Source organism: Gopherus evgoodei, chromosome 23, assembly GCF_007399415.2.
Source record: "Gopherus evgoodei ecotype Sinaloan lineage chromosome 23, rGopEvg1_v1.p, whole genome shotgun sequence".
Taxonomy (NCBI): domain Eukaryota; kingdom Metazoa; phylum Chordata; order Testudines; family Testudinidae; genus Gopherus; species Gopherus evgoodei.
In genome coordinates, this window is record NC_044344.1 from 15,550,748 (window position 1) to 15,570,661 (window position 19,914).

Below are 19,914 nucleotides of genomic sequence, written 5' to 3' on the forward strand. Positions count from 1 at the left end.
TTACAGCTAATCCCCCCCCCGGTTGCGAGAGTGTAGAGCCCAAGCCATTAGAGCTTTAATGGCTCAGACCCCTGGTCAGCGCCAGGATCGTCCCCCCTTGAAAAAGCCCTGTCCACCAGCTGTGATTCCTACTGCCCCTGATCCTATGCCCCCTCCTCCAGTGTATCCTGGCCTCCCGGCCTCTCCGGCACAACCCCCTCCCCCTGTATCAACAACCCCAGAAAGTAGTCCGCCCCCCCCTCACTCCAGCGACCTCAGAAAATGATACAGGAGACAGTAGCGGGGAGGACAGTAGCGGTCAGGAAATCGGTACCCCGTCTACAGATTCCAGGGGCTCCCCGATAGCCAACCGTCTGAGGAGTATGAGGAGTTGGACTAAGGTTGATGGGGAGGGATGGAGATTAGTAGGCACCCCAGGAGACACAAAATTTGCTCTTGCCAAGAGCCCCGAGGTACACAAGACTGTAACCAAAGCAGCCCCAGCGCGTGAACTGCCCTTAAGGGAAACTGTGGGCCCTAATGGTGAGCTCACTATGATATATGTTCCCTTCACCACAAGTGACCTATATAATTGGAAGCACCAGAACCCCTCATTCTCGGAAGATCCCGCCCCGCTAACAGCTGTTTTCAAGACCCTGGTCTCGGCCCATAATCCTACTTGGGGCAACATGAAAGTCACTCTCAATACCTTACTAACTGCAGAGGAAAGGCGCCTAGTCCTTTCAAAGGCCAAAGAGGGATTAGTTGCGGGGGGAGAGGACGCAGCTAACATACCCGCACTACTCCCTGAGGCTGCGCCCGATTGGTCACATACAGTGCCAGCGGGTCAAAATCTCCATCACAAATATGCCTTAGCTATAGTACAAGGAATGAAACGCTGTATTAGAAAGACCCCAAACTGGGCCAAGCTGTATAATATTCGACAGGAAAAGAATAAGAACCCGGCCGCTTTCTACGAGCGCCTGTGTAATACCTGTAAAAGATACACACACCTCGACCCAGAGGATGCTAATGGAAAGCGAGTGCTCATCCCCCTCTTCATTGGACAGTCCTATAAGGACCTTCGAAAAAAGCTGCAAAAATTAGACGGGGCATCGGGTAAAAACATAGAGGAGCTCTTAGAGATTGCGCTAAAGGTTTATGATCGCAGAAACGATGAGGAACGGAAGAAAGGGGCCCGCCTACTGGCAATGGCCCTGAAGGGGGAGAGTGGGAAAGGGGGGGACAACATGAAGGGACGGACAGGATTACAGGCAAAGGGAAAAGGCTCCCGTTTGGGACGAAATCAGTGTGCTATCTGTAAGGAAGAGGGGCATTGGAAAAATGAATGCCCCCAGCGACATAGCAGAAGGGAGGAAAGCAGGAATAGGGTCCCACCTGCGCCCGTTTTTTATAACGAGGCGCACGAAGAGTCGTTTGTATAGGGAGGCCGAGGGACCCAGCGGCCCCTCCTGGTGGCACAGCCAGCTGGCCTGGATCCCACGGTAATAATTGAGGTAGGGGGCCGCCCAGTTGAAGCCCTGATTGATACAGGGGCCACCCTTAGCTTGCTTCCCCTTGCAAAGGCTCCCGGGGGGAGGGCTCAAGGGTGTGCTGTAGTCCAAGGAATAGAAGGACAAAATATAAAATTAAAAAAATCTCTTCCCCTCCTAGTAAAAGTAGAAAACTGTCATATATCCCACCAATTCGTTTGTAGCCCCTCCTGTCCCATTGCGCTGCTAGGACGAGATCTGCTTACTAAACTGCAGGCAGAAATCTCGTTCAATAATAATGGGACCATGGAAGTTAGGCTCCCTAAACAACAAATTTCTAACTATCAAATGGCCCTTTTAAATGTTAAAAATCCTTCTCCGGCACAGCCAGAGAGTGAGGAAAACCAGCTGTCGGGGGTTAACCTTGAGGTCTGGGCTAAGGAGGGAGGTTTTGCTCGGGCTCGAAACGCTGTACCAGTGCACATCTCCCTTAAGGAGGGAAGTCGCCCAGTCCGAATTCAACAATACCCCCTTAAATTAACCACTCGAACCGAACTCAAACCTCTAATTCAAAAATTCTTGCAGTGCGGTTGGTTAAGGGAGGGCACATCCCCATATAACACTCCAATAATGGGAGTGCCTAAGCCTAATGGGCAATATCGATTAGTCCAAAACCTAAGGCAAGTTAATAAATTAATAAAAGCCCCCTATCCAGTTGTCCCAAACCCCCATACTATCTTAAGCCAGGTCCCCAAAAGTCACGGATGGTTCTCCGTGATAGATTTAAAAGACGCTTTCTTTTCCATACCCCTTGATCAAGAATCTCAAAAACTGTTTGCCTTTGAATGGGAAGATCCAGATACCCACTATAAGGCTCAGTACCTCTGGACTGTTGTTCCCCAGGGACTGACTTGTGCCCCCGAAATTTTCGGCAGCCAGCTAAAAAGAGACCTGGCCCCGTTCCTAGCTGAACATCCCTCGTGTAACATAGTTCAGTACTGTGATGATTTACTCCTAAGTACTGAAACAGAGACAGCTTGTAAGGAACACACGATTAGAACTCCTCAACTTTCTTGGAGCCCAGGGGTACAAGGTTTCTAGGGAAAAGCCCAACTGGTCAAACAACAGGTTACTTTTCTCGGATATCATCTTCGTCAGGGACATCGTAGCTTAGGCAAAGATAGGATCCAGGCAATACTCGAAAGCCCTCAACCCCGAAATCCCAGAGAACTAAGGGCTTTCTTGGGGCTGACCGGTTTTTGCCGACTTTGGATCCCCGACTACGGAGGAAAGGCTAAACCACTATACGAGTCCCTCACTAAGGAGGGTCTGCTAAACTGGGAATGGACCAAGAAAAAAGAAAAAGCATTTCAAGAGCTTAAAAAAGCCTTGGTTCAGCCTCCCGCCTTGGCTCTCCCGGATCCCCGGAAGCCGTTCACTCTATACGTCCACGAAAGGAGAGGGGTGGCATCCGGGGTTCTGTGCCAGAGATCGGGACCAGCCTGGCGACCTGTGGGTTATTACTCTAAGGTGTTGGACCCAGTCGCCAAGGGCTGGCCGGCCTGTTTACGGGCCGTGGCTGCAACCGCTCTCCTTGTACAAGAAGCTGAGAAACTGACCTTGGGTGGGGATACTGAGGTTGTGGTACCCCATGGAATACCCCAGGTACTGGGAACAGGAGCCGGGGAAAAAAGCATTTAAATCCCAGCAGGCATACTAGATATGAGGTGGACTTTTGTTGGCCCCGAACCTAACCTTTAAAACAGTTAGTTCCCTCAATCCGCTACCCTTACTGCCAGATCCCCAAGTCCCTTATGGGGCTAGCCCCACCCATGACTGTGTTGAAGTTTTACAACAAGAAACTAAACCCCGCCCTGATCTTTCAGATTTACCCTGGCCCAACCCCGATATTGAAATGTATGTAAATGGATCCAGTTATGTAGAAGAAGGGAAGCGATTTACAGGAGCAGCTATCATAGTTAAAGAAGGAGAAGTGTACAAATTTAAGCTGAGCCCCAACCTATCTGCCCAGGCGGCGGAACTGGTGGCTCTTATTGAGGCTCTCCGAATGGGAACTGGAAAGACTATTAATGTGTATACTGACAGTCGTTATGCATACATGGTGGTGCATGCCCACGGAACCCTATGGAAAGAAAGGGGTTTCATTACGGCCTCAGGCCAAAGAATAGCCCATGGGGCCCTTATTAAGTCACTACTTGAGGCCCTGATGCTTCCCCTCCGGGTTGCAGTAATACACGTGCGTGCACATGGGAGGGCCCCCGAGACTGAACAGCAAAAATATAATCGATTGGCTGATCAAGCCGCAAAAGAAGCCGCACAAGAAGAAGCTGTATGGCTTCTCTGGGTCCAAAATACAGAAGCCAAAACCCCTGCTCCCCACTATACAGCAAAGGAAGCGTCCCATGCCCAAGCTGCAGGGGCCCAGCCAACTCCCACTGGGTGGTGGAAGTTGCCGGGGGGGGGAGATTTTTGTGCCTAGACCAGTACTTCAGAAAATTCTCCGATCCCTACATAAGGAGGGACATTTGGGATCAGGTGCTATGGTCGATTTAATCACCCGATCCATACGGGGATTAGGTGCACATATGGAAGCCCAAAGAATTGTAAATAACTGTTCCGTTTGTCAGCGAACGAACCAAAAGGGGTGCGGTCCGCCTGCCCCAATGGGAGGTCGGCCTTGGGCTGCCTATCCTTTTCAAAGATGGCAAGTGGACTTTGCTGAAGTCCCCCCTTGTAGGGGTTATAAGTACCTGCTTGTCTTTGTTGATCAATTTACTGGATGGGTGGAGTGTTACCCTACACGACATTGTCAGGCACGAGCCGTTACCAAAGCCCTGTTACATGAAATACTTCCCCGCTTCCACCTCCTGGAGGTGATTGAATCGGACCAGGGAAGTCATTTTATCTCCCAGGTGGTTCAGTAGGTGTCACGAGCCCTTGGGATCCAATGGAAATTGCATACGCCCTGGAGACCACAGAGCTCGGGCCAGGTGGAAAGAATGAATAGGACTCTTAAGGACACTCTCACAAAACTATGTATAGAATCCGGGTTAAAGTGGCCTGACGCCCTGCCACTCGCCCTTACTCGCATTCGGAGGGCCCCACGTAAGGGTCTGAAACTTTCACCCTTCGAGCTGGTCTTTGGGTTCCCTCCCCGAGTACTCATCCCGGGGTACCGAGAGAATATAAACTGGGAAGTGGGGAATGACTCTTTATGGAAACAGGTTTCTGCGCTGCAATCTGTTTTGTTACAGTTACATCGATACGCAGCACCTTTCCAGACCCTTCCCTTGGAGCAATCGGTGCATTCCTTCCAGATCGGTGATCAGGTCCCTGTTAAAAAGTGGAAGCGTGATCCACTCACACCGCGGTGGGACGGTCCGCATACTGTATCGCTCATCAGCCAGGCCGCTGTTAAGATCCTCGGAAGCGACAAGTGGACGCATCATTCCCGAGTAAAGCGGTTCCTGAGCTCTGATCCAGAGGACAGCCTAACTGAAGAGGACATCAGCCCTCTGTCCCCTCCGGCTCCGGAAGCCCGGAGTGACACAGGCGAAGATTCTACCTGGGAATACCAAGGATTGGAAGGACTAAAAGGACTGTTTAAAAGACAGAAGCAATAAAACTATCCATTGTATTTCTGGTCTGTATGTTCAGCTATTCATATGGTTGGGAAAATAAGTTTTTGCAACTAGGGGAAATAATAGCAAATTCTTTTAACCTTACTAATTGCTGGGTATGTGGCGGTCCAGGAGAATTAGATGAATGGCCCTGGGTAGCTCAGCCGGTACAGCCTAAGTGGTGGCTAAGTAGCTTAAGCATAGTACATAAGGGAACGGGAAGGTGGACTGAAAACAATGGCCCTTGGCGACTCTATTCTGCTGAAGTAGGTGTCTTTTGCCTTAATCGAACAAGACGTGAGGGAAAATATATGGGAGAAAGCAAGTGTGAGTGAACCTTATCTCTGGGTTTTGATTGCTGGAATCCCCACTGTCGCCCGTATGATTGTTTTAAGTACCAAGGACGGTGGAACCTTACCCATGTAAAGCTAACTAACAATAGCTGGGTAAAATGTTCCTACTAAAATCACAGGGGCGATGGCTGTAAAGCAGTAGGACTAGATGGGTACTTTGATGCCCTCTTCCTAAGCTGCCAGCGAGACAATACCACCGACAAACACCATGTGGTACGGTGGTATCAGTGGGCATGGCAACATCTTAATGAAACCCGAGTTACCCATTTTCGACAATTTTGGGCTAGTACCAATAATCCAAAATTTGGTTGTAACTGTGTATGAAAGGCAGGGGCTAGAGCATAAAAATGTAACTACTGTAACCCAAATGTCAACAACTTCTTGGGGGAACCCATAAAGTCAGGCAATGCTTTATATTATGAAGAGCCAGGCCCCCGCCGATTCTCCTAAAACCTGGATGGCCCCTTTGCCAATGAAATCTGGGCCCTAAAAGGGCCATTATTGGATCTGTGGATCCTATGCTTATCGCAGATTGCCTCCAAACTGGTCAGGAGTATGTACATAGGATATATTAGACCCCTATTCTTTTCTATTGCCTCAAGCCCAGGAAATAATTGGGAGTTAAAGTTTATAATGATTTAGTTAGGAAAAGCGGTCTCTAAACTCCACTTTAAACCGCCGGAAGTTCCCAAAATTGGGGAGCTCAAAAATGGCCCCCCTAAAAGAATTATCAAACATTATGGACCAGCCACCTGAAATCCAGTGAGCTTGTAACCGGGGCCCGGAAACCATTTACAATCTCAATCAAATTATTAGGCTGCAGGCCATCTTGGAAATAATACTAATCAAACAGCTGCAGCACTAGATCTTTTGGCCAATCAATCAACTCAAATGAGACACGCAATTCTCCAGCACCACATAGCTCTTAACTATTTGCTAGCAAAGGAAGGGGGACTTTGTGCAAAACTAAATGAGTCTAACTGCTGCTTACAAATAAATGATAATGGCCAAGCAGTAAAGCAGTTAACCAAGGAAATGAGGAAAATAGCCCATGTCCCAGTACAGACCTGGGGCGGTTGGGACACAGATTGGTTTACCTCCTGGCTACCACAGTGGGGATGGTTGCGAAAAGGTTTCCTCCTTTTTATACTCTTTATTACCATCCTACTAACAATGGCTTGCTTCACCCCGTGTTTAATTACAACGGTCCGCAAGCTGGCTGGTCAAATTACATATCAGCAAATGATAATATTGTATAAGCCTAAAGGAACTAAGGTGCAAAGCCCATAAGCTCTTAAAATGTTTTTAGGGGGAAACTTTGATAGAAAAGGCCTAAGAATCAAAAGGCCGCTAAGAATCAAAAGGCCTGCGTCTTGCTCTGCTTGCTCTTTCTGCTTATAGCTAAAGGATGGGCCTAGCTAGAGGATGAGCCTAGGGATTTGAATGATGGACGGGACCAGGGAATCAAGGATGGGGCATGTATTTAATCTTACATTTAACCATGTTAGCTATTTACTAATTGGCCCGCTTGGCACAAAAGTGTATGCAGCTGCTTTCTCATGTATCCTCAAAAGATATTTAATGCCAGGGGTCAAGACATGTACCTTATCTTCCCTTCAAAATGATAAATGTATCCGCAACAGATGTGTCCTGTATCCCCCTCCCCAAAATAATCCATGTATTCTGTGTAACCTGTTATCTATAGGTCAGTAAAGTAACGTAAACTAAGTTGTTTGTTGCTGATTATAAAAGGGGCTCAGGTCACCCATGTAAGGTGTGTTCTTCTCTGGCATTAGTCGGGAAGAAACACCCGCTCAGCTGAACGAAAATAAAGGTGTGGTACCCGTCTTCTTGTTCTCCGTGCCTCCTTGGTGTAATTAGGTAAGCTCCAGGGGGAAACGGGCCCTATTTGGCCAACAGAAGCACCTTAGGTTTAAAACCCCAGGTTTTTAGTAACAGACAGTTTATAATCCCCTTATTTTGTAAATCAGTGGATTAGAGAGAAGAAGATTGCTTCTTTCCCCACTTTTTAACAAAGAGAGGCGAAAGGCTTTTAAGGGAATAAACACTTGAAAAGACATGCCTAAATGAAGACACATTTCTTTACTTACCCCCCTTGACATAAATGTTTCAGTAAAAAAGAGCAGGCAGAAGCACCCTAGGTTTTTAGTAACAAACAGTTTATAAATCCCTTATTTTGTAAACCAGTGGATTAGAAAGACAAAGAAGCAAAGGGCCTGTTAGAAAAGCAGCCTCTGTGAGTTAGTGGATCAGAGATAAGAAGGTTGCTTCTGACCCAAACTTTTTGACAAACACATGTTAAAGTTACATTAAGTTTTGCAAAAGGGATAATGGCTTAAAAAGACAAACCTAAAACACATCCCTTTTGTATGTGTTGTAATAAAAAAAGAGCAGGCAGAAGCATCCTAGCCTTAAACCCCCAGGTTTTTAGTAACAGACGGTTTATAGTCCCCTTATTTTGTAAACCGGTGGATCAGAGAGAAGAAGTTTTGTTTCTTTCCCAGCTTTTTAACAAATAGAGGTGAAAAGCTTGTAAAGGAATAAAACACTTGAAAAGACAAGCCTACCTGAAGACCCATAACCTTCATTTAGTCCCTTAGGCATAGGTGTTTCAATAACATGCAAGTCCACAGAAACAACCCAGGCTTAAAAACACAGAAAGCCTGTTTATAAAAGTTTTTCCCTAGGTTTAGGCTAGCACTGGTCATTTTTCAGTAAGGACAGCAGGCTTTTGCAGCAGAGCAGCTGTCAGCAAAAACAGCCTCTGTAAACCAGTAGATCAGAGATAAGAACGCTGCTGCTTTGCCTGTTTTTTAACACATACAAGTGAAAGTTATATAAAGTTTTGTAGAGGAATAAACACTTTAAAAGACAAGCCTATATAAAGTCAGAGACCTTTATTTAACATTTTTACATGTGTGTTTTAATTAAAAAGAGCATGCAGAAAACACGCCAGAGTGAAAACCACAGAACCTTAGTAACAGCTAGTTTATATTCCCCTTATTTTGTAATCCAGTGGATTAGAGAGAAGTTTATTTTCCTTCCTATATATTTGAAGCATTATGTTTTTGTAAAGTTTATTATGAAAAAGCAGTATTGCCTGATGTTGGGGACCCCGGTGCCCCAATAATGGCAAGGTTCATTGTCTGACCGCGAGAGTGACAGGCAACACCAGCAAAGTCTGAACAAAAGCTCTTTATTGAAGAGTGCACACGACAACAAAGAGCAAACTCGTCTTCAAAGAGAACCAGCTTACCTCTTTACAACTAACATAAGGTTTTATAGACAGTTCCGTCGCGTTACTAATTACTCATTTAAGCAACCCACCCCCTTCTACTAATTACTAGAAACCAAAACTTCTATCATATATGTTTCTTTTTGTTAAGACTAATTAATCTATGTGAGTAATAACGCCTTAACAATCACTAACGGGCAGGAATGTAGGGGAGTTAAGAATAGACATAGAACAGAAACAGGGAGTAATTCACAGAAGTCTGGGAGTCTGGACACTTGGCTCCTTATCAGTTCTTCAGATGAACCATTTTCAGAACAGCACAAGTAGTATTATGCCAGGAATCCCATTTCTTCCTTATCTCATCATTTCCCAACCTTTTGAACAACATAGTGCTTCTTCAGTACTTTTCCACTCAGAGATTACCCAGAGACCCCTGCTAGCCTGACTTCTGTCAGGATGGCATAACTGGCTTTATGCTATATTTCCAGTTAGGCCTAACACCTGAGCTGTAACAAAACCAGGCCCCTCTTAGGGATATTTTGTAGAAGTTTAGTGAGCTAAAAGGCTTAAGATACTAGCCTGTTCTTTTAAAAATAGTGTTTTTAACGTACCCCAACAACAACTGGGTAAGAATATGAAAACTGGCAATTGAGGGGAGTTTACATATGTGTTTTAATAAAAAAACAACAACAACAACAACAATAACAACAACCCAAGATTGCTTTTTAAAGTTTTACCAGAGATATGGAGCCTTCCTCACCCCCGCTCTACACACACACACACACACACACACACACACACACACACACACACACACACACACACACACTCTCTCTCTCTCTCTCTCTCTCTCTCTCTTCTGTTCCCCCCGACACCCTTCCCCTTTTTTTCTTCTTTTTTTTAACTGTTTTTTAAAATCTAAACCAAGGACAAACATTTTTTTTAAAAAGCCAGGGCCACAGAGGTCAGGCCATGCGGGTAAGAAAGCTATCCTGAGTTTTAGGGGGCATGTTGAAAACTCTTTTAGTGAAACAGTTTTGTAGGCAGCCTGTCTGTGTAAGTTGTTATGTTTTAGCATGGGCAAGCGTTTATTGTTTGAAAGCACTTTTCCACTTTATGAGGTATTATCTCCCCCCATCTTATGGCCTATCAGAAATATTAAAAACAACAAGCTAAAAGATACATTGCAGCAAGGACTGCAAAGCAATAGTTACAATATTGTTGATTATTACCTTGTCTAAGGCCCTAGTGAATATATTTTGTTTTGTTTTTATAAAACACTTTTATGCAAACTGTAACCCTAAGTAATATACAGCATTAAATAATATGAAACAGTAGATGAGAGACCTGAAACATTGTTAAAATCAGAGGGACTATGATTAAGTCCTAATGCAGAGGGCCTTGGGGTGGAAAATGAAAAAGTACAGCCGAAGCGGAAGATGGTATGATTTAAGAGGGGTTCTGGGGCTGCTTTGCAACGGTCCATAGAGAGCCTATAACACTCATGAACAAACACCAGGGCTGGGTGAGGTGGTTGGGCCTGTGTTAGAGGAACAGGCCGTTCATATATCTTTTGTTGTTGTTCCTTTTGACAAACCCCACATCCCTGAAACTCCATAAAAACACGCTTTACACAGTTATTTTTAACTGACATTTTATTTTACAACTCAGCCTGTTTTGTTCCCAAAACACGCTCTAACTGTTAGTGTTTTTTCTGAGCAAGATTTTGTAATTTGCTGAATGAAGAAGATGTTCAACATTTTGCATTAAACATTTATCTGTCGGTTTGATGATTTCATCTAAAATGCTATTGGGGTCCTCGGCCTCTGTCACTTTGTCCACCAATTCTGCCCCTAGAGCTAAATGTTCCTGGGTTAAACAGAGGCACGGCAGTGTGTATCCCAGCGTGATGATGATATTTAACACACTTTCCATACACAAACTACCACGAATTTCTTTAATTTTACAGTTCACATCATCTAAAGACCAGTACACGCAGGCATGATGCCTCTGACCGGGGGCATCTATGGCGCACCCAGGACAATCCTCATTTTGTTTTTCTCTCAGGCAGTGCTGGATGATTCCGTGCACAGCCGCACTCACAACCACCAACATACACAACACTTCCCCACTCAAACACATACACACACACATTTTTTCAAAATGGCCGTCGGCGCCACACTTTGGCGCCAATGGAAATGGGGGGTGGGAAGGCGGGACATAAGCCCTAAAAGGGGCATGGAAACCTGTCAAAATTTGTATGGGGATGAATACTATTGAGCTTATTACCACTTCTGCATTTTCCAAAGAAGTGCATGAAGTAGCTTTGCTCCTGTGACCACATGGCCTAATGGATAAGGCATCTGACTATGGATCAAGAGCATAAGGGTTCAAGTCCCTTGGTGGGTGCATTGCTGCAGTTTTACCTTCATGCTGAAAGTCCTGCTCCCTTCAGGGCTGGAACCTCTTCTTGGCCACTGAGGCCAGTGCTCTGGTTTCAGATAGAGCCCTGGGAAGGAGTTGGGGGTTGGGTGTCACAAAGGCTGGGGCATGAGCCTCAAGTGCTTCCAGTCTAGCCTTTGCCCTTCCTGACTTGCCAAAGAAAATGGATGGCTGCCTGGGCCAGCATGTGGAACAGTTTCCTTCTGTCTCTGTGTTTGAGGGGACTTGCTACATAGCGCCTTTGGAGCCTGGATGTTTCTCGTCTTCTCGCCAGCTGGGGAAGCCTCTTAGGATAAAATCTCCTGCCTCACTACAAAAGTCAGCACCATGAGTGGGAACGGTCAGCGGCCCCACCAAGGGGCTGGCCCTGCTTTCCTACCTTCGTCTGATGTTGGCCACAGAGCATCAGCAGCCGCCCCTCATGATGGTCTGTTGGTGGCCTTCAGTGGGTGTTTGGCATGGCAGGGAGCAGGCTGGCTGGATGTCTTGTTGCCTGTCTGCTGGCCACACATAGGCATGGTCCTGCCCTCCTCTTGCCTTGACCTTGGTTGTTGTGTGGCTTTTAAACCTTCCCTTGGAGCTGTCAGCACCAGCCGCCTCTGCTCCAGGTGCCCAGAGCAGGAAAGGTGTGTTGGGCTCCAGCCTGGGACTCTGCCTCCCTCTTGCCTATCAAGCCTGGCCCTCCCACACCTTTCTTCAAGTGTCATGTGGGCAAGAGGAAAAGTGTGGCCACAAGCACTAAACTTGTGGGCATCAAGTGAAGCAGTGAGAATCCCAACCACAGCCACTTCTAGACTCCAACCAAAGACCTGGCTCCAGTGGGGAGGAGTCACCCAGCAGGAGGGAAATGACTCACTCTCATATAGCTGGAGACAGGAAAGCACTCTGAGCACCAGATCTTTACCACCAGCTAACACAAGATCCCATTGAGATTTGAACTCAGCTTGCAGGATTCAGAATCCTAAGTGCTGCCCCTTACACCATGAAACCAGCTTGTGCTGCTTTCTCTTGACACTGGTAACTCTCACAGGGCTGGCTTGTGTAAGGGACTGTTGGCCCTTTACTATAACTTAGTGGGGTTTTGGTGGCTAGTTCCCAGTCCCAATAGAAGGAGGAAGGGTCAATGGGAAATCAGGACCCTGAGACTGACATGCCCCTGGGGCAATGGTCACCAACTGGTAGGGAACACATGAGAATTTGTTAATGGAGGAAAAATTCCTGGTGAAAATTGGCAAAGCTATGGAGATTTTGAAAAGTTCCAGTGAATTTACACATGAAGATACAAACAGAGACAAACACACAAAGAGAAAGAGAAAATCACACACTGCACAGACCCACACAGCATACAGAGCCATATACACACATAAACAAAAAACAAACCCAAACAGCACACAGAGCCATATACACATAAGGGAAAGCCACACAAAATATAGAAAGAACAAATCCACACCAAAAAATATAGCAAAAGCCTACAACAAGAAAGCACAAAACCCACACACGAAAAGAATACTAAGCAAAAAACCAGTTTGCTTGCAAAAGTCATACACACACTCACACAAAACTGTGCAAGGCATCCACCAAAATCACGCAGGACCCACATGCACATCAACGAGACAGACAAAAACCGCACCAACATACAGAAAGCCAGGCAGGGTTTGAGTCTCACAGCGAAGAGGGTGAGCACACAGCTGGTTTGGGGAGCAAAGACTGAGGGGGAGTCAGGGGCAGTGCTCTGGGCTCTGCTTGACCCCTCCTGACATAGGCAGCTGGTGGAGAGCAGAGCCGGGTAGATCTGTGGAATTTGCCCTGCTCTCTGTAAAGCGAGGAGACCTTGGTGTCTTCTGAGCTGGAATTGTATTTTTTGCAGGGCAAAATGATTGGCAGAAGCCATTTGCTTAAAGAAAACTAGTGTTTCAGGTGAGGTTTAGAACTCACAACTTCAGCATCACTCCACTCAGCACTGCTACTAGAAGTACTGTGTGCTAACCACTGATGAGCTGCCAAAAAATTAACAACCAGTTGTCTCCTCCTCGCTCCACGAGGGGGTCATGTTCCTCCACCCAGGCCTCCTTCCCCATCCAACCCCCCTCATTCTTTGATGCCCCCCTTGGGATCCCTACCCCATCCACTCTCCTTCCCTGTCTGCCCCTTGCCACCCCATCCAACCCCTCCTCTCATTCTTGATGGCCCCCTGGGACCCTTGACCTCATTCAATCCCCCTGTTCCCTGCCCCCTATCCACCCCCTCAAACTGCCCAGTCCTCTTCCAACACCCCATCCCTGCTCCCTGCCCCCTAACCATGCTGGAGGCCAGGCTGGGGGCACTGGACCAGGCTGGGGCTGAGCTGGAGCCACTTGGCAGGACCTGGGCCCGGGCCCAGGGGCGAGCCGTTTGGCCAGAGCCAGGCTTGGCAAGGTAAGCTGCGGGGGGGAGTGAGGTCGGCTCCAGGGAGGCATGGCTGGGCCCAGCCCAGTCCTGCTCCGGCCGAGCACCCTGGCCCTGGCCCTATCTGAGTGGCTCTGGCCCCGGGGCTGCTCAGCTGGAGCAGGACTGGGCTGGGTCCTGCCATGCCTCCCTGGAGCAGTCCTCGCTTCCCCGCCCCAGCTTACCTTGCCAAGCTGCTTCTTGTTTCTGAGCCCTCCCGAGTCCCAGGCTTCCCACGCGAACATCTGATTTGCGGGAAGCAGGGGAGGTGGAGGAGAAGGGAGGAGCAGAGCCTTCAGGGAAGGATCCTAGGAAGCAGAGGTGAGCTGGGGCCGGGGGCGAGGCGGCCCTTTTAGAATCATTTGTCCTGGGACAACCGGTTCTAAAATGGCTTCTAAATTTAACAACCGGTTCCTGCGAACTGGTGAGAACCAGCTCCAACTCACCACTGCACTAACCCATTGCACCACTGGAGCCCAATTCAGGAGTTGTCTCTTTGTTTCATGGATGGTTTAGAGGGGTGTGGGGGGGGGGGTTGCATTAGCTAAAACAAATCCATATTAAAGGCTGCAGGATGGCAGCAGCAGAGGTGGGGAGTCTCCTTCTGTGTGATGGAACTGGTTCCCCCTTACATTGCTGAGAGGAAGGTTGGTGCTTTGAACCCACCTGGTGCTGGAATGTCCCATGGGTGAGATTAACAAGACTCTTGAGAAGAGAAGAGAAGGGAAGGGAAGTCTTTTCTAGTCCTGCCTAGCTCCATTGGTCTCCTTGGCCCTTTTGGCTCTCTGCTCCCCTGTTGGGGAGATGCAGAGACAAGCCCCCATCTGGGCGAGTCACCGAGAGGCTGTGTCCCATGGAGTGTGTGTGGGAGAGGGGGAGGGTTGGATTGGGCTCAAGGGGAGAAGGTTGTGTGTGACAGTGTGTGGGGGAGAGGGAGGGTGTGTTCCTTAGGATATAAATGATGGAAAACACAGGGGCAGTGACAGCGAAGCCCCGTGTCTCAGTGTTATGACCCTGTGTGGTGCTGCCGTTCACCTTTCCCTCCTATGGTCTCATCTTTCATTGAATCCAGCATTTTTTCACCTGTCATCATCCCAGAGGTGTCCCACATGCCTCAGATACAGAGTGTCCCTCTTAGAGACGCCGAGGACTGGAACTGATTTCAGCTGCTGGACAGCTCTGCTAGGTCTTTATTCATTTGAACAGGAAAATGCTGAGTGTTTAAATTCATCTCAACCCCCCCCGCCTCCGTTCAGCAAACTCCTGAACATACTGGAGATGGGTCTGGAAATCGATTTTCATTCAAAAAAGTTTTTCAAGGGAATCACTTGGATGGAACTAGGAAGCCATTATCCTGCATAGGAAACATTCACCCACTGATCTATACTCTCAACAGAGAGTGTCATGTATAGCTCAGAGTAGGAACAGCTTTGAACCTGGGGGTTAGTAACTTTCTCTCTATACAAACACCACAGCTTACAAACTCCCACCCCCACTCTGTGTCACCAGAGCACAACAACAACTCTCCTTGGAGCACACACGGCTCCCCAGCTCCATGCCCATCAGTCTCTCCAGCATTGCTCCAATCCCTTAAAGCAGGGTCTCAACCTCAATTTACCTTAGGGCCAGTGCCAATCCTCCAATCCTGCCAGTGGGCCAATAATGTCACTCATACCACCCAGAATCTGCCCCTCAAAACTCCACCCCCCACCTGCCTAAGGCTCTGGGAGGGAGTTTGGGTGGGGGGAGCAAAATCTAGGGTGCAGGCCCTGGGCTGGGGATTGGGGTGCAGGAGGGGTACAGGCTCTGGGGGGAGTTTGGGTGCAGAAGGGATGAGAGGCTGGTCTCTGGGAGGGAGTTTGGGTGGGAAAGGGGTTCTAGGGTGCAGGCTCTGAGATGGAGTTTGGGTGCTGGATGCGGACTTTGGGCTGGGGCAGGGGGTAGGAGAAGAGGAGGAGGGGTGGGGTTGCAGGCTGTGGGAGGGAGTTTGAGGGCAGGGGGGTGTGGGAAGTGGGAGGGGGTGCAGGCTCTGGGGAGGAGTTTGGGGGCTTGGGGGTGTGGAGGAAGAGGGTGCAGGCTGTGGGAGGGAGTTGGGGACAGGCATGTGTGGAGGGGGTTGCAGGCTCTGGGAGGGAGTTTGGGGGATGGGGTATGTGGAGGGAGGGGGTGCAGGCTCTGGGAGGGAGTTTGGGGGGAGGAAGGGGTATGTGGGGAGGGGGTGGGGTGCAGGCTCTGGGAGGGGGTCAGGGGTGTGGCGCCTACCTGGGGCTCCAAGATGAGGCACAGCCCTGCCCCACCCTGCCATGGGGAGGGGCCAACAGCCACTGGAGTGAGCAGGCAGACACTGCTCAGCTCCGCTGCACTGCCAGGGGCCCTGGGAGGGGAGTGCCTGGGGGCAGCAGATGAGGTCAAGGGAGTGACCCGGTCCCAAAACTGCTGGAGCCCCACTGGCAAGACCTGGGAACCAGGACTGCCAGCCAGATAAACACCTTTAAGAGGAGACGTCCCTCCCTCTGTCAAAAACTGATCTTCCTCCTTCAGTTCAGTGACAGCCTGAATTGTTCCTTATCCCGGCAGAGCCAGAGGACTGAAAGCAGCAACATCAAACCCCTGTGTAGCTCACAGGGATGGACATAAACACTCCCTGGTATCTGAGGAGATGTTCAGCTTTGCCCTTGGTCAACTACAAGGCTAAAGGGAAAGGAGGTGGCGCCAGGTATAAAGAGTGAAACACGACACATCATAGTTATGCCCATGGTGGCTGCAAAATCTTTTCATGTTCTTCTTATCAGCAGTGTATTGTTTTCTCTAGAGTCTAGGCCTTGACCAAGAAATTTGTACCTCGATAAAATAATCAACTGCCCCTGGTGAAGGCAATGGACTTGACACCCACTGGGGTGTCCTTACACAGATACAAGTACTAACAACAATGGCTGCCTTTTAACCATAGATTTTAGCCATAAATTTTAATCAGGGCAATACATTGAAACAAACCCCTGTTAAATCATTTCTCAGCCCGAGTCCTTTACTCACATTCCCTAGAGCATTGGGCCACCATGTGGACATTTCATTTCCCTCCTCAGTTTCACACAGAGACACAATTTCCTTTGCACAAATCCGTGAACAGCAAAACCTCCCTGTGTCTCTGGTCTGAGCCAGGGCATTCGATTCCAGTGAACCCTTCTCTCCTGCAGTGGTGATGGGCAGACAGAGGGGACGTGGCACCTGCATCCCTGCCAGGGAGATATTAGCTCAGCTCTTTCTTTCTGCTGCTGTTGTTAGTCCAGGAAACATCAAAGGTGTAGTGCAAGGCTGAGTTCGCACACCAACTCCCTGAAATATTTCAGTGCCCCAGAGAAATCCTGCCCCCTGCTATTGGAACGATGTGCTGGAGATTTGACTAGGAAAGAGACTGTCTGAATTGTCAGAGTGGGGAATGAACAATCTACAGCAATGTCGTTCACACAAACACACTCTCATCCTGCTCCGGCCGGAAGGGAAATGGGCAGGAATTCTCGCTGTTCAGCCAAGGACACACTTACACTGATGCGCAGCCATGAGTGTGCTGGGGAAGCTGGTCTGAGCAAACAATTGGAAGTGACAATTCAGTGAGAACAGAATTATCGTGTTGTGAAACAATTGTACATCAAGTAGTTGTGGCCGAGTGGTTAAGGCGATGGACTTGAAATCCAGTTCAGAATGTGAATAGTGACCCCGTCTCCTTCCTGCACCTGCTCTACATTGCTCCACAGCAGCTTCTCCCCCTGCAGAGTCACCCCAGCACTGCAGTGCAGCCCCCCAGGGTTCAGCAGGGGCCCCTGGAAAGGACAGTGGGTGCAGCTAACAGCCTGGTGTGCCTGGCAGTGAGTCAGCTGTAAAAAAGCAACACCCTCCCCCCAGAAGTACAGAGACTGAATTCCCCAACTTTAACATCATGACCCCTTGTAGAAAGCCACACGTGTCAGTTGTATTTTCACAGGGAGATGCAAAAATCAGGTGACACAAATTTTTAAGTTGAGTAAATAAAGTTGAGGAGATAGTTATTAACCTCACAAAAATATACTAAAGATCCCTCAACATAACACCTGAAGGCGAAATATGAACAGAGACAAACCTTGTCAGCAAAGGCTCATTTCCCAAACGATCCTCAAAATGTTACTAATTCCCACCCCTCCTCCACAGGAGCTCTGGGCAGTGTAACTGTTCTGCAGGCAGCTTCCCATTAAATGCTGTTGTGGGACATTCCCAGACCTGGAAATGTACCAACGACAGAATTTGAAGAGCAAACCTGGCTCCCCGCACCAGGTGGGATTTGAGTGTTTTGTCCCTGTCACTTTGTCTTTGTCAATAGTACAGATGCCATGGTGGACTCTAGGCTCTGCTTGAGGGATCCTGGCACAGGGCTGGTGGGGGAGAAAGGATTGTAGATTCTGACCTGTGCTCTGGAGAAGAGGTAATAATTGAATGGGGCATTATTGACTCCTCCTCTTGTCAGGCTCCCCTGGGCTGGAGTTCTACATTCCACAGGGCCAAATGAGGGGGTGATGCCACGTGGTTAATGAAAACCAGTGCTCTAGGTGAGGTTTGAACTCACAAATTCAGCATAGCTCCTCTCAGCACTGCTCTATAAGTACTGTGCACTAACCAATTGTGCCACTTGGAGGACCTGTTAATTAGCATTTTCCAAGACCCCTAGGTTGATAAAGGTGAGGAGTGACCCCAAAACATTCTCAGTCGGAGTTGAGAGCAGGTAGCGACAAGTGTTGTACTCGGTGGGGTGGATTCTTCTTAAGGCTTCCAGGCACCATTTGAACCTTTTGTTCGTCCCTGTGTAATAACAGAGCTGATTAAGACTCACTGTAGAGTCTTGCTGCAGACCAACAGATCTGAAATCACTGATCACCAGGTCTAAGCATTAGTCCTGCTTTGGGACAGCGTCTCTCATGCAACAAACTGCCCAGTCTGCGCTAGCAGTGAGGCTCCCTCACTAACAGCTGAAATCAGGGAGAGCTGTGTGAAGTGCAGGGACCCAGGGGTGCCTGAACAGGGGGGAACAACACCCCAGGACTTTTCAAAATGGGAGGGTTCTGCCTTGCCACTTTGTAATGACCGTACGGGTGAATGATGAGGGGAGGGGACGGAGAGCAGTGAGCGGGAGGAGGGGTCTTGGGGGAAGAGGCAGCGTAGGAGTGAGGCCTTGGGGAGAAGGGGGGACATGGGCGTGGCCTTGAATGGAAGGGGTGAGGCTACTGTTTGGGCTCTGGTGGCCACCACTTTTAGGCAGGGCTGCCCCGGGCGGGGCAAGTGGGGCAATTTGCCCTGGACCCTGGGCCCTGCAGGGGCCCCGCAAGCCCTGGCCGAGAATTCCTTCCTTGGCTAGAGGCGCCTTTTTAAATTTTACTCACCCGGCAGCGGTCCGGGTCTTCGGATGCACTTCCGCGGCGGGTCCTTCAGTGCTGCCGAAGACTTGAAGCGAGTGAAGGACCTGCTGCCACTGAAGACTCAGACGCCACCCAGTGAGTACAAGAGCCACAGGGGGTGGCTCCTTTCTTTATGTCCACTCCCCCACTTTGCCCCAGGCCCCCGAATCCTCTGGGTGGCCCTGCTTTTAGGGAGCCTGTTCCGCTCCTGGTGGGACCACAAGACATCCCAGAGCAGAAAGGGTGGCCAGCAGAGCGGTGACAGGGTGGAACGGCAAGTGACCAGCAATATGGCCAGACAGTGGAGGGAGAAAGGGGCTTTCCCCCCGGGAGGTGAGAGGTGAACTCTGGGTTTTCATTGACCCAGGACAGCAGCTGTGGGTGAGGTGCAGTGAAGGGAGAGGCACATCCACAGAGCTTTTGGTGTCTGGATTTAAGAGCCCAGGCCAAAAAGCCACTGCCCAGCACACTGTGGGGCAGGTGTTTTGCTCATAGTGTTGTGTTATGAATCCTCATTGTGGTGTTTTCCCAAGTTAATACAAGGTGATTTTCCTCCTTTTTATTAAAGTTTCTTTTCTACACTCAGCGGTTGTGAATGGGGAAAGTATCGCCTCTTAGAGGCACACAGTGGCCAGGGTTAGTTTCCCCAGGTTACTGGGTGGGGGCTTAGGCAGATTGTGTGTTGTATTGTTGAAGAGGAGCCCCAAGGACCCAGACAGGGAATTGTAACTTCAACCTTTAGAGTAAGAGCCAAAGGTGCTGCCAGCTGAGCTAGCCAGGCCGCCTAAATGTATTAACCTCTTTCACCGCAAGAGCAAAAACCGGGTACTTCTGTGCTTCTCAGCAGCTGGGAAAGAGCCTCTTGGGGGAAATATCTCCTGCCTCACCACCAAAAGGAGCCCCTTG